Source organism: Coffea arabica, chromosome 10e (assembly GCF_036785885.1).
Source record: "Coffea arabica cultivar ET-39 chromosome 10e, Coffea Arabica ET-39 HiFi, whole genome shotgun sequence".
NCBI classification, from domain to species: domain Eukaryota; kingdom Viridiplantae; phylum Streptophyta; class Magnoliopsida; order Gentianales; family Rubiaceae; genus Coffea; species Coffea arabica.
The window spans coordinates 6,136,254-6,148,673 of NC_092328.1; positions in this window are offsets into that span (position 1 = coordinate 6,136,254).

Sequence of the window (12,420 nt, forward strand, 5' to 3'; positions counted from 1 at the left end):
TAATTCGTACAATTGACTTCAATAAAATCATGTAGGAGAAAAGCTATGTGTAAAAGCTATTCAAGTTTACATGTCAAAGCTCAAACTAACTAGTTTTTCCAAGTACTTACAAGCAAGTCTTTCCTCTCACCGTCAATTGGTTTTGAGATGGAATTCAAATTTTTTTTTTTATAAGATGTTATGGGGTTATATGGATTCAAAATATTCTGTTAATTAAACACCCCTATATATGATCATGTCCCTTCTTCTATAGATCTTTTGCTGTACTGTCTGATGTTGAATGGAGATTTGCAAGCTGCATGTAACTGGTTTAATTAGTTTAGGTGCTAAGTAGAGCTATACTTTACAACCATATGCATGCAATAAACTCAGGAACACTGTCTTCCCTACGTCCAGCTAATGCCTAAACCTTTTAGAAAGGTATGGATGAAGCCACAATACACATGCTATTACAATAATGCTTAGCCATAATTGGATGAAATGGCCCAAGAAGAACCTTCGGCTATGTAACTCAATATGGAATAAGAATAGATCTATCGTATTAAAAAAAAACGTAACTCAACATGGTCTAGAGAAATGCCGTCTCATTAAAACACGCCACATGCAATTTTTTTCCCGGAGTCTTGAGAATCTTGTGGCCTGTGGGCCTTGACGGTGCCATCCCCATTGGTACATCTCATTCAGTTATTATTCTTATTTGATAGAAAAATGCCACATCTATTGATTCAAAACCATGCTTTGTGTGAAGCATACGTATGAAAATGAAAATCAATGCCAAAATGATAATATAGCCAAAACATCATCTAAAAAAAAAATTGATGACTTGCTCCAATGTCTAATCGCCCGGAAAGTAGTTAGCATTTCAGCACTTGGCTGAAGTAGAAGTGTGGGTTCCTATGCTGCTTAATTGTCGACCAGAACTAATGGTTGGGCAGTAGTCACAGGCTTACAGCTGACCTCCAAAATCTACGCCAATGTGTAGGTGTAGCTGGCAATGCCATCATAGCAATCACTTCCTCCAATCTGGTATTCATCCATCAATTTCGTGGAGATGAAGTGCTCTGCTCGCAGAAGTTGGTAAAACCGTAAAAGTTGTGGGAGATATTAGATATATACTTGTTTTCCACCAATTTTTGTTTTTTAAAACCTTACGCTCCTCTCCATGCATCCTTTCTACCTCCGACTGTCAGATTTAATATTTGAACAATAAATTTGATAACAACAAAAATTCTAAGAGCTATTATTTGACCACTGTGCCAACCCCAGTGTTTTCTTTCTACCAATTTGATTTTCCTGGATGTAATTCAATTTCCAACCTAATCTAACTAGCAAATATCTTTAGGTTAATCCACTGTGCAGATTATTTTACGTTGAAAAGTTATGAATTAAATCTCTCCTAAATTTCTTTTTTAAGCTACTTCTAAGTCATATTTTATGACATGATAATAACCCCCAGATTGTTCCATGTGAAATTTTTTTTCCCAAAAAAAAAAAAAAGAGAGAAAGGTATGCTTGTTAAATACGGGGCTCCTGAGAATCCAAGTTCTTCGGTGAAAACCAAATAAATCAGCGTGGTCAGCCTCTTCCTAAGACTCCAAATGCCAAATTCCTCAGAAAGTTGGATGGTGATTCCATAGTGGAATACAGACACAGAAGAATCGTGAACACGACATGATATTTTTTAGAGGATCATCATGAAAACAATGTATGATGCACTAAAAATACTAGGTAGACATTTACCTAATTGAAAGGCAAAATGATATGGATGGATGGATGCACAGTGGTTATAACATCAAACGAGTTTAACATTGAAACCAAATTTTTGGCGATTCCCATGTAATCATTTCCCTGTTGACTGTTGACAACCACGTAGCACGATTTGTCATCCTGCAGTGCAATCTCCATCATGCATGGACCGATACATTTTATTTTTTCCAGTACAAAAAGACGGAAAAAGGAAGGTGGGAAAAAAGGCTTACATAAAATTTATTTAAAAAAAGGAGAAAAAGATTGATTCGGACGTTCAATAATAGCACAACTTGGCTGGCTTCTCTCTCACTTTGCAACCCCATCGCATACTCAAAAAGATACTGCTGACTTTTGGAGGCTTTGTCCAATTATATTTTCTTAGCCAAATTACAGGTGAGCCAAGGACCACCACCGTCGCAGCTATAGCTGATTTTCATGGCCGACGCTTGACTAATAAATACTACATAGTGTCAAATTTAAGGATAAAGACTACTTTTTCAAGTATTAATTAGCTTAAATTGAACAGGGATTTCGTTGAATTACATTTGCAAGAGAGTAGGTGAGTTGCAAATTGGTAGGTCAAATGAAGCCAAAACTTAGGTAGATCCTAATTTTTATAGATTTAATAATTCAAATTGTGCAACATCACTTTGATGAGATAGCGTGACACAATCTGAATTATTCAATTTTTGAAGATCGAAGTCAAACAAACGATGCTACGTAGCATGCAAAAGTCTATTACGTTCATGTGAACTGATTTAAATTTTGACTAAACCAAGAACAGCCAATCCCCCTAGCCAGGACCATCTTGGTCTACTCATAACGGAACTTAGGTTTTGCTAGATTTTATGTCCTTGTTTTAAAAATTGCCACTATGGAGTCAAAACCTAGGAGATCCACTTCGAATTTAGTAAAAATGTTGACTTCTTGTTGAATTTTATTGGCGGTGAGTGATTTGTGATCTGTACTTGCTTTACTATACAAATCATACAGCTAAAAAAAATTGAAAATAATAATAATAACAATAATCATGAGTTATTGCCAAGAAACAGCACCCCGGCAAGACGGAGATGATGGCTGTCTGGGACAAGTAACTTTAACATAAATAATAAAGTGCATTCTAAGATTAAGCAATGATTAAGGAAAACTTTTTTTTTTTTTGGTTTTCTATTGATATCTACAGTATATATGTATGTGCGTTTTAACGCTTTTTCTTTATCATCATATGCTTTCTTGGCTCTCCGGCCTTTTATGGCTCTGTTTGGATTGTAAATTATTTGAGATATTTTTATTGTAGCACTTTTTGTGATGTGATGTATGTGAGATAAAAAGATAATTGGGAAGATAAAAAGATGTGTTGGAAATTGTAATGATGATGTAAGCAAATAAATTTTGACAAATAAGCCTCAATCCAAACAAACCCTATAGTTTACTTCATTAACATATCTAACTCTGTTTAGGACTAATTTACCAAATTGATTAATTAAATGTATTCACCATTATGTATATAATGGGTGCATTGGTTGAGTAGTGGCAGATCAATCCTTGATTAATTTTTTTTATAACAATATATATTTCATTATCGGGTTGCTGGAAATCGTCCAGCATGATTGACATACATTGTTGTCCTAATAGCAGATAAAACATGTACTAAAACTGTAGATATGTAATTTAATAGATACAAAAGATCTAAGAAATTAAAACAGATCTAAAAAGTACCATCAATTTTAAAATCATTTTCTCATAGAATAAATCGCTGCTGCTCACTCTGTGCATGTTGCAATCGTCATATCTACTAATCAATAGTTGTAAGTTTCAATAAAGATGATGAGATCCGTCGACATAAACTCAAATCTGAAATAAATTCAGATCTGAAGTAAATTCAAATTTAAACAACAAAACAAGGAAAAATAACACAAAATCTCACTAGGAACTTCTAGGAGAACAAAAATTCTCACTAGGAACTTTAGAAGAAACAGAGATCTCCCGCTAAAAAAATTTAGGAATGGCTTTATTAGGAAAATAATAAAAACGAAACCTGTGGAAGGGAGACCAGGGAAACCATAGTGGTCTCTCTCCCGAAGAGGAAGAGATTCAGAGAAAAGGAGCAGAAGAGAGAAGTTGGAGAAGAGGAGCAGTAGAGAGAAGATTTGATAATCCCTGATTAACCACCGAATAATGTGCACAAAAACATTAATCGACTAATTTCCAGTATAATACAGTGGTTTGCCCTAAAAAGGATTAAATTAATAAATTCTATGCAATATATTATGGTGTCCAAAATAGTCCTAATTAGCTAGTTTGAAAACTACGCGAACTTTACTAATTCACAGATAAAACTGGCAACTTTAACGTATCATTTGTTGCTAAACGAAATCAACTAGCTTCTAATGCAAATTTAAGAGCGAATTAAGTGTTTTAACTCAACGGAAATCCTTCATTTTTTTTTGGGAGGTAGATAAATGTCAATGTCGTGATTAAAAGAGCACGTTTCCATGCCGCGTCCTCATCAACACTGAAGCTGAAACCGGCCCCTACAAATACCATACTTGCAAAAGTGGCGTCTTAAATCATACTCATTCAAGGCATCAAGGTTGGAAGTCAAAGAAAATGATCAAATCCATGTAAATAGAAGAAGATGTGCACTTTTAACAGGAAAAATGTTAAGGCTACTTTAATGATGTATATAGATTCCAAGGCTTTTATGAACCAGCCTTATTTTTTTTTTTTTTTTTGTCAAACACGGCAACATTCTATTCATCAAGTCAAATTACATACCCTGGAGCAACTGCCCCTCAACGTCTGCTTGAGCAACATCAAACAACCCAACTGGAAAACAAACTTTCCTATCAATAACAGACCCTAAATTTAGAGCAAATCTCTCTAACTTATGACTAACAAAGTTGAGCTCCCTTCGAACAAAGGAGAATCAACATTCATCAAAGTTATGTCTTAGCAGTCTAATATCATGCAAAACTGTAGATATAACCACATCATCCGTATCCTTCTCTATTTTATCTATCACAGCTTTACAATCTGATTCTATAATAATTCTCTCACAACCTTCCAAGGCAACTTTGACCATTGCAGTTCTAATTGCCAAAGCCTCCTCAAGCATTGGTACTGAACATGTAAAAGAAGGATAGGCCCATGTAGCAATCAATTTCCCTTTCCAGTCCCTGGCAGCTACACCCCAACCAGCTTTGTTTGTCTGTTGATCCAAAGCAGCATCGGTATTCAGCTTAATCTACTCTTTCTCAGGAGCAGTCCACCTTTCTTGCTTCTTTACCTCTTGCTTTAACTCCGCCATTCCCTCCCTTCCCTTTTCCTCGGCCTCCTGGTACTCCAACCATTCTGTGAGTGCTCTTTGTACCACCACCTCTGGACCTCTACCCTTCCCCTTGAAGTTTATCTCATTCCTGTCCTTCCAGATTTGCTATAGCAAGTTGACTGTGAAAGTAATGTGCTCCTCCCCCTTCTCCCTAGCTGTTGCCTCCACCAGCTCGGACCACCACAACCAGACCTTCCCTCTCAAATTCTCCAGTCCATCCCACGTAATTGGAGCCAGTTTCCAGATATCCTCTGCATGAGTGCATAGAAACAGCATATGTTCAGTCGATTCTATGAAGGCACCGTAACATTTACACAATGGATTGCCTTGCATGCACCTAGCCGTGATGTTTGCATTGACTGGCAGAATACCCTTCAAGCATTTCCAGAGAAAGTGCTTCAGTTTATGCTTCATATCAAGTTGCCATAAGACTTTCCAACCCCTTGCATTTACTTCATTTCTACTTCCAGAATTCTCCTGTCCATTTCTCACCCTTCTTGCTACTTTCCTTCCCTGAACAAACCTGTAACCCGACTTAACTGTGTATTCCCTCGAGGCTGAGTATGCCCAAAAGAGTCTGTCCTTAGTATCCTGCAGGCTCAAGAGGATCTGCAAGATTCTTTCCCTATCCTCCATAACAAACACCCTTCCCAACGACTCCTCATTCCACCTCCCATTTTCAATCAGCTCACTCACTCTACACAAACTCAAATTTGTATCCTGTTGAGTGCACACCTTCCTTCCTGCCACCCCAGGGATCCATCGATCTCTCCAAATATTTATGGTCTTCCCATTTCCCACCCTTTTCCTCACCCCCTCCTCCAGCACTGACCTCGCACTTAAGATACTTTTCCAATCAGTATTTTTTGCTTTCATCTTCCAGATTGAAGAGCCCTTGAAGTATTTGGCCTTAAGGAGCTTGTTGAGCAGCAAGTTTGGTCTAGTGAGTAGTCTCCATAACTACTTGGCCAGAAGTGCCAGATTGTAATTCTCTAACTCTCTAAACCCCAATCTTCCGTTCTGTTTAACTTCAGATACCTTGCCCCAACCTAGCCAGTGCATCTTCCTCTCTTTTTCCTTACTTCTCCACCAAAACTTTGCCATCTCTCTCCCCATATCCCTACAAAGTTCCTGAGGCAATTTACAACATGACATCACATACGCTGGAAGAGCCATAACCACAGATTTCAATAAAACTTCTTTCCTAGCTATACTAAGCAACTTCTCTTTCCAGCCTGATATTCTGTTAATCACCTTGTCCTTAACAAATTTAAATACCTGTGATTTTGATCTGCCAATTACCAATGGTAAACCCAAGTACCTACTTTGTTTGACCTCCTTCATCCCTCTCATTCTTACTAGCACCTTTGCCCTCTCTCCTACTGGAACATTCTTACTGAAGAAAATTGATGATTTCTCAGCATTAATGAGTTGACCTGAAGCCTCCCCGTATCGCCTGAGGACATCCATCAGCTGCATTGCCTCCTCCTCCTTTGCCTTACAGAAAATTAATGAGTCGTCTGCAAAAAAAAGGTGAGATAGTCTAGAACCACCAGAAGACAATTGGAGGTCAGTAAGTTTTCCTTGTCTGACTGCTCGGTTGAGCAAAGCTGAGAAGCCTTCTGCACAAATAAGGAACAAGAAAGGAGACAAGGGATCACCCTGTTTTAACCCCCTGGTTGGCTTGATATATCCCTTCTTCTCCCCATTAATATTGACCGCATAAGAAATGCTAGACACACATTCTATAATCCAACCTACCCACTGTTGACAGAACCCCATTCTTAACATTAGTTTTTCTAGAAAAGTCCATTCCACCCTATCATATACCTTGGACATGTCCAAATTTATAGCCATGAATCCCTCTTTACTAGATCTTTTGTTGTTAAGGAAATGAATGCATTCATGAGCCACAAGAATATTATCTAGAATTTGTCTACCAGGTACAAAGGTGGATTGAGAAGGACTTATACAACAACTGATGACACTTCTTAACCTATGGACCAGAATTTTGGAGATAACTTTATATAGAACGTTACAAAGACTAATAGGCCTAAACTGGGTCATATCAATAGGGGATTCAACTTTTGGAATCAAACAAATCAAAGTCTCATTTACAGCTCGTAGTAAGTTGCCAGAATGAAAGAAACTCTGAACAGCATGAATCAAATCCAATTTAATATCAGACCAAAATTTTTGAAAGAAAAGAGGGGTCATACCATCCGGGCCAAGTGCCTTGTTTGGATGCATAGAGAAGACAGCTCTGTGGACCTCCTGCTCAGTCACAGGTAAGGTAAGTTGCTTGTTCATCACATCAGTTATGGACTGTGGGATTTGAACCAGCCCTATTTAGGAGTACCCTTTTTGTGTAAAGAGAAACATGTTCCCTTGACACTATATTGTTGATTGAGGATGAAAATTGAAGAAATTGTTGCAATTAATTTGCAGGGGAGAACCACAAACAATCACGTTTGAATTATTATTTTTTAAAATTTTTGTAGACTGTAGCAATTCAATATATGTGAAATAAAAAAAATATTGAAAAATGTGTTCACGAAAAATATAAAAAATTTTCATTAGAAAACTGCAATCCAAACAATATTTATAAATACGTACCTCTCTTATGTTTTTGCCAGACAATGCCTAATTCACTCTTTTCATCCTTAAATAAATTAACGGCTAGGTGAATTTTGCATGATTTTTCTAGTTAAGGAAATTACTCAAAAAGTCCAACAACCATTATTAATACCCTTAAAAAGTTCCGAAATACTACTAAAAGATTAAAACTAAATTCTAAAGATGCGTACGCGGTCATTTCAACAAAATTTTTAAAACTTAGAAGTTTGCATTTACAAGACCTATGTAAGTCTAAAATTTAAATAAATAAATATGGTTTATGGAAATCCAAACACTTGTATTAATAATACTACTGTCTTGTGCATGACTCACCAGAAAAGGCTTTCTAATACCTTTCCTTCCTCAAAAGAAAAATACAGAATAGAATTTTTTTTATAAAAGAAAAAAGGGAAAGATTAAAAAAATTTTATTCAATGGTGCCTGTCCATCTTTTTTTGGACAGCCAAAATCTTCCCGATTACCTAAGTTTACGCCCGTGAATTCTAAAATTTCCCGTTCTTGTTTCTTTTCCCAGACAGGGACAAGCCAAAGAAACAACCCAATCACAAGTGAATCAATAATATCTATACCTTAATGTTAAAACAGTAAAAAGCTTTTCTTTTTTTTTTTGTTAAAAAAAAAAAACCCCCATAAACAAATGATAAAAAGTTCCTAAAAAGAAAAAGCAAAAAGAGCGCTGCTAAGCTGCAACGCACCTTCAGGCGTGTTCATACACCTGGCGACACGTCATCTTCTGTAACTCACCGACACCAGGAACGCGGCCAGGGGGACCCACATTGCGTATGGATGTTTGAAGAAATTTGTCGACACACAAAGCTAAAGTCATGTTTATTTGCATGTGTCACCCCTCTTGTCCTCAACATTAAAAATTCTTTTTATTTCTTGTTGAAATAAAATAATACTAAATTTTTTGGCTTCTTTCTTTTCGATCTTTCCATGAAGATAGAATTTTCAGTTCCTCCCTGTTTCCATTGATTTTGACGCCAAAAAGTAGAATATAATAATAGTACAGTGATTTGGATTTTGGGTTGTGTAGATCCTAATTTATTTCCCATGATTTGCTCGGGATGTACAGTACTTTTGGCTATGTGTAGAAATAAGTGAAGCATATCCATTTTCGCCTGTGAAAAAGAAATTAGATGTCCTCTGCAGTTTCTGACTTTTTTTTTTTTTTTTTGGGGCAGCCAAATAGATAGTACTACAGATATCGGTGTACGGTTGGTGCGTTAAGACTAATAATAATAAAGAGCTATATGTACATTTACCTCCCTAGATTGAGCGTGTTTAGATAGGAAATTAAAATGGAATAACTTTTTTATTTTTTTTTAAAAAAATACTATAACATTTTTTGGGCGTGATGTATGTGGGATGAACATGTAGTTGAAAGATGTGTTTAAAATGCAGTTAAATAAATTTACAGAGTAATGAGTATCCAAACAGACTCGTAATAAGTATTATTGTCGTGTAATTTGAAAATAAAGAGAGAAAATTGGACTAATAATAATAACAATTAAGTATATCCTTTTTTGTTTTTTTGTTTTACAAGAACAAGACAATCAATTGAGCAATAATGTTATAGGCATTATTGTCTGAAACATAAATGATTTTATTTTTACTTTAGAGTTTAGACCGCATCAACTCCTTTCCCTTGCCTCCCCATTTATGAGCATCATCAATTCCTTTCCCCAGATCCCAATAGTATTATTGTCAAAAAATTACTTACTGGCAATACAGGTGAAAGAAATGAGTAGAAAAAGAAACCAAGAAAAGAAGTCCATTAATAAGCTACGGTTCTTGAAAGGATTACTCCAACTACTCAACTAGTGATTAAAGTTGACCACGTCGGTGATCAAGTACATGGAGTTATTGCTCCGAATAGCCAAAAAAAAAAAAAAAAAGGGGACATGGAGTGGTCAATTGATTATACAAGAGCTATGAGTAGTAGTAGTAGCATTATTGTCTTTTTCTAGATATGCATGCTTAAAATAGACTAATTAAAAAAGCTACTGTAATTGTTAGTACCAGACAGTCATGGCCACAATTAATTGTGCTCGTAGCTTTTAATGATTTTACATAGTCCTTTGCTTAATTTTATTTTGTACGTCAAAAAACCCTGTGTGTGGGGAATACGACCTATGTGTAACTTGCAATAGTAGAAAAGTGGGAGAATGGAATCCAATTTTGCCCTGGTAGTCATGGCAAGCGATTCATGAGCCCAGGTTTCACTTAATACTCGCATAAGTTCCACATAATATGGAGTTTCATAGGAATAAGGAAAAAAGACCGAGGAGGGGACAGCCAACAACTGAAGACAAGTCATCCTCAGAAAAAGGGTTGGACTATTGGAGGATTCCTTGCATGGTACTAAATGCTTTGTAAGGGAGGAAGATTTTGTAATTTACAGAGAGGCAAAAGGGTTTTGCCTTTTTCTCTGTTTGGATTGACATTTGAATGTGTAATAAGAAGGTGGAGCCTTCCACCACCCTTTTACAGCCACCCTTTTAGCGGTAGGGTATCGCCACCGTAAAATCTGTAATTCCAGCGTCAAGTTTCTTTGGCTTCATTATTCATATACAGGAGATGAGCAGATAATAGATTCCAATTCATTTTTCCAAGCTTTTGAAGGCCCCAATATTCGTCTCGGTTATAGTTCTTCTACTCTTCTGTAATCGAGATGACACCAATATAGCAAGAACTTCAGGTTTGTTGTCTCCAACATGAATACATCCATCAAGTCTAATCCCATGTGAGGGCTCCTAAAGGAGTACTCCCATGTCTCCATCTTATTTGACCATGGGTATTCTCAAGGTGCTTGCTCTGCCGCATTTGGGTTGGGTAGAAATTCTCCATCCTATTAATCATTGATGGTATTACTAAGAAATTCTCCATCCGATTTTGTACATACTATTCAACAACTACTTAGTCAAGATGTACGTTGGATTGCAATTCCTAGATTAGTTTCTATTTTGTACCAAAGGAAAAAAAAAACTCCATAAACCATCATCTAAAAAATTTCACCTCGCAAGTCACTCTAGCGTACCAAAAAATACACTTATTGTCTGGTTGTTTCAAAAAGTTTTAGGCCTTGTCTGGATTGTGATTTTTTTGTAAATTTTTTTTTTTATATTTTTTATGAACATAATTTTCATTATTTTTTTCTATCTCAGATATATCAAATCGTTACAGTACATTTTTCTATCAATCCAAACAAACCCGAATCGGTTCTCTTAACCCTGATCCAATCCCCCCGATTGAATCTTGACATAGATAATCCGTGTTATAACATCAATAAAGATGTCTCAATTTTAACACTTAGTTTTTTGGCTTTTAATTTCTTTCTTAGATTTTGAAACTAGCTCTTTTCATCCACCACCTTTTTTTTTTTCCCCTTTTCTCTTTTCATTTGGTAGAAGGTTTATTTATTTAAGACTTACCATGCAAAACAAAAACACATCATACATGTGCACATACGTGTGTGTGTGTGTGCGCATATGTGTTGTATTAGTTGTCATGCATAGGAGCGGGAAGTCCGGCGCCAGTTGGTGACATTTTTGTGAAATTTATTTTCGCGTAAAAATCCCCTCATTCGTTGTCTCCAATCTCCATCACCCCTAGGCCGCCCCCGATCTAGTACTACTGATCTACGTAACATGACATGATTAATACTTTTGTTTGGACAGCCAATTATTTGGCCAAATATATTTACTGACATCACCATTACAATTTCCAATACACCTTTTTATCTTCCCAATTATTTTTTTATCTCACATACATCACATCATAAAAAGTGCTACAGTAAAAATATTTCAAATAACTTACAATCCAAACACACTCACTAGTAGCTAATTATCCTAAGCCGTTAATCCAAATGCAGCTTTGCATCCACATCTGAATTTATGCTGATGATCCACCCTGAAGTCAATATCATCCCACATGGGTTTCCGCAGTCAATGTTTTACTACCAGTATTTAATTTAATGGCTTTTAGTATAAATGCTAGTGTTAGTACTTAATTTAATGCAGTGATTAATTCTTCATTAATGACAGTTTCCACGTCGATTAACTGTCTGATGGTAGCTTCTATACGCGCTTTAATAATTTTAATTTCACGCTTCTTGATACTAATCCTATTAAGAACGAGGGCTAAAACATATTATTTGTGCCCATTTAATACTCGTCAAAAAAAAATTAATTATTTGTGCCCATTTAATACTCGTCAAGAAAATCCTATTTCAATTTTCAATTTCACCCAAGCTCCGTCTTTGTCAAGGATAAACCACCCAAGTTTCGATTTAGAGTAAATGGTGAGAATGGTTACTAAATTATTTAAAACGGCATTGTCTAATTATCGAATTTTTTTTTAATAAAAAAGGCTACTTATCTCCTTAAAACAGGTCTTTTGGGCCATTTTTTGATAAATCAACCGGAAAAGAACTGAATTTTAGCCCTGAAAACTTACAACAACAGCAGGTCAAATGTGCTTTTCATTTTTTGTTGGTTTACTAGTTAAATCGGACAATATTACTCGAAAGGCTCGTTTCAGAAGTGAAGTCACTTTTTTAATTTAAAAAAAAATGAGTTTTGATGTCTGAAACGTGCTATTTTAAATAGTTTAGTGACAATTTTACTATTTACTCTTGGATTTATAAACAAGGTAAAATTTTAAGCGTCGATGAGGTTACTTTTTCGCATATACAAACTAGT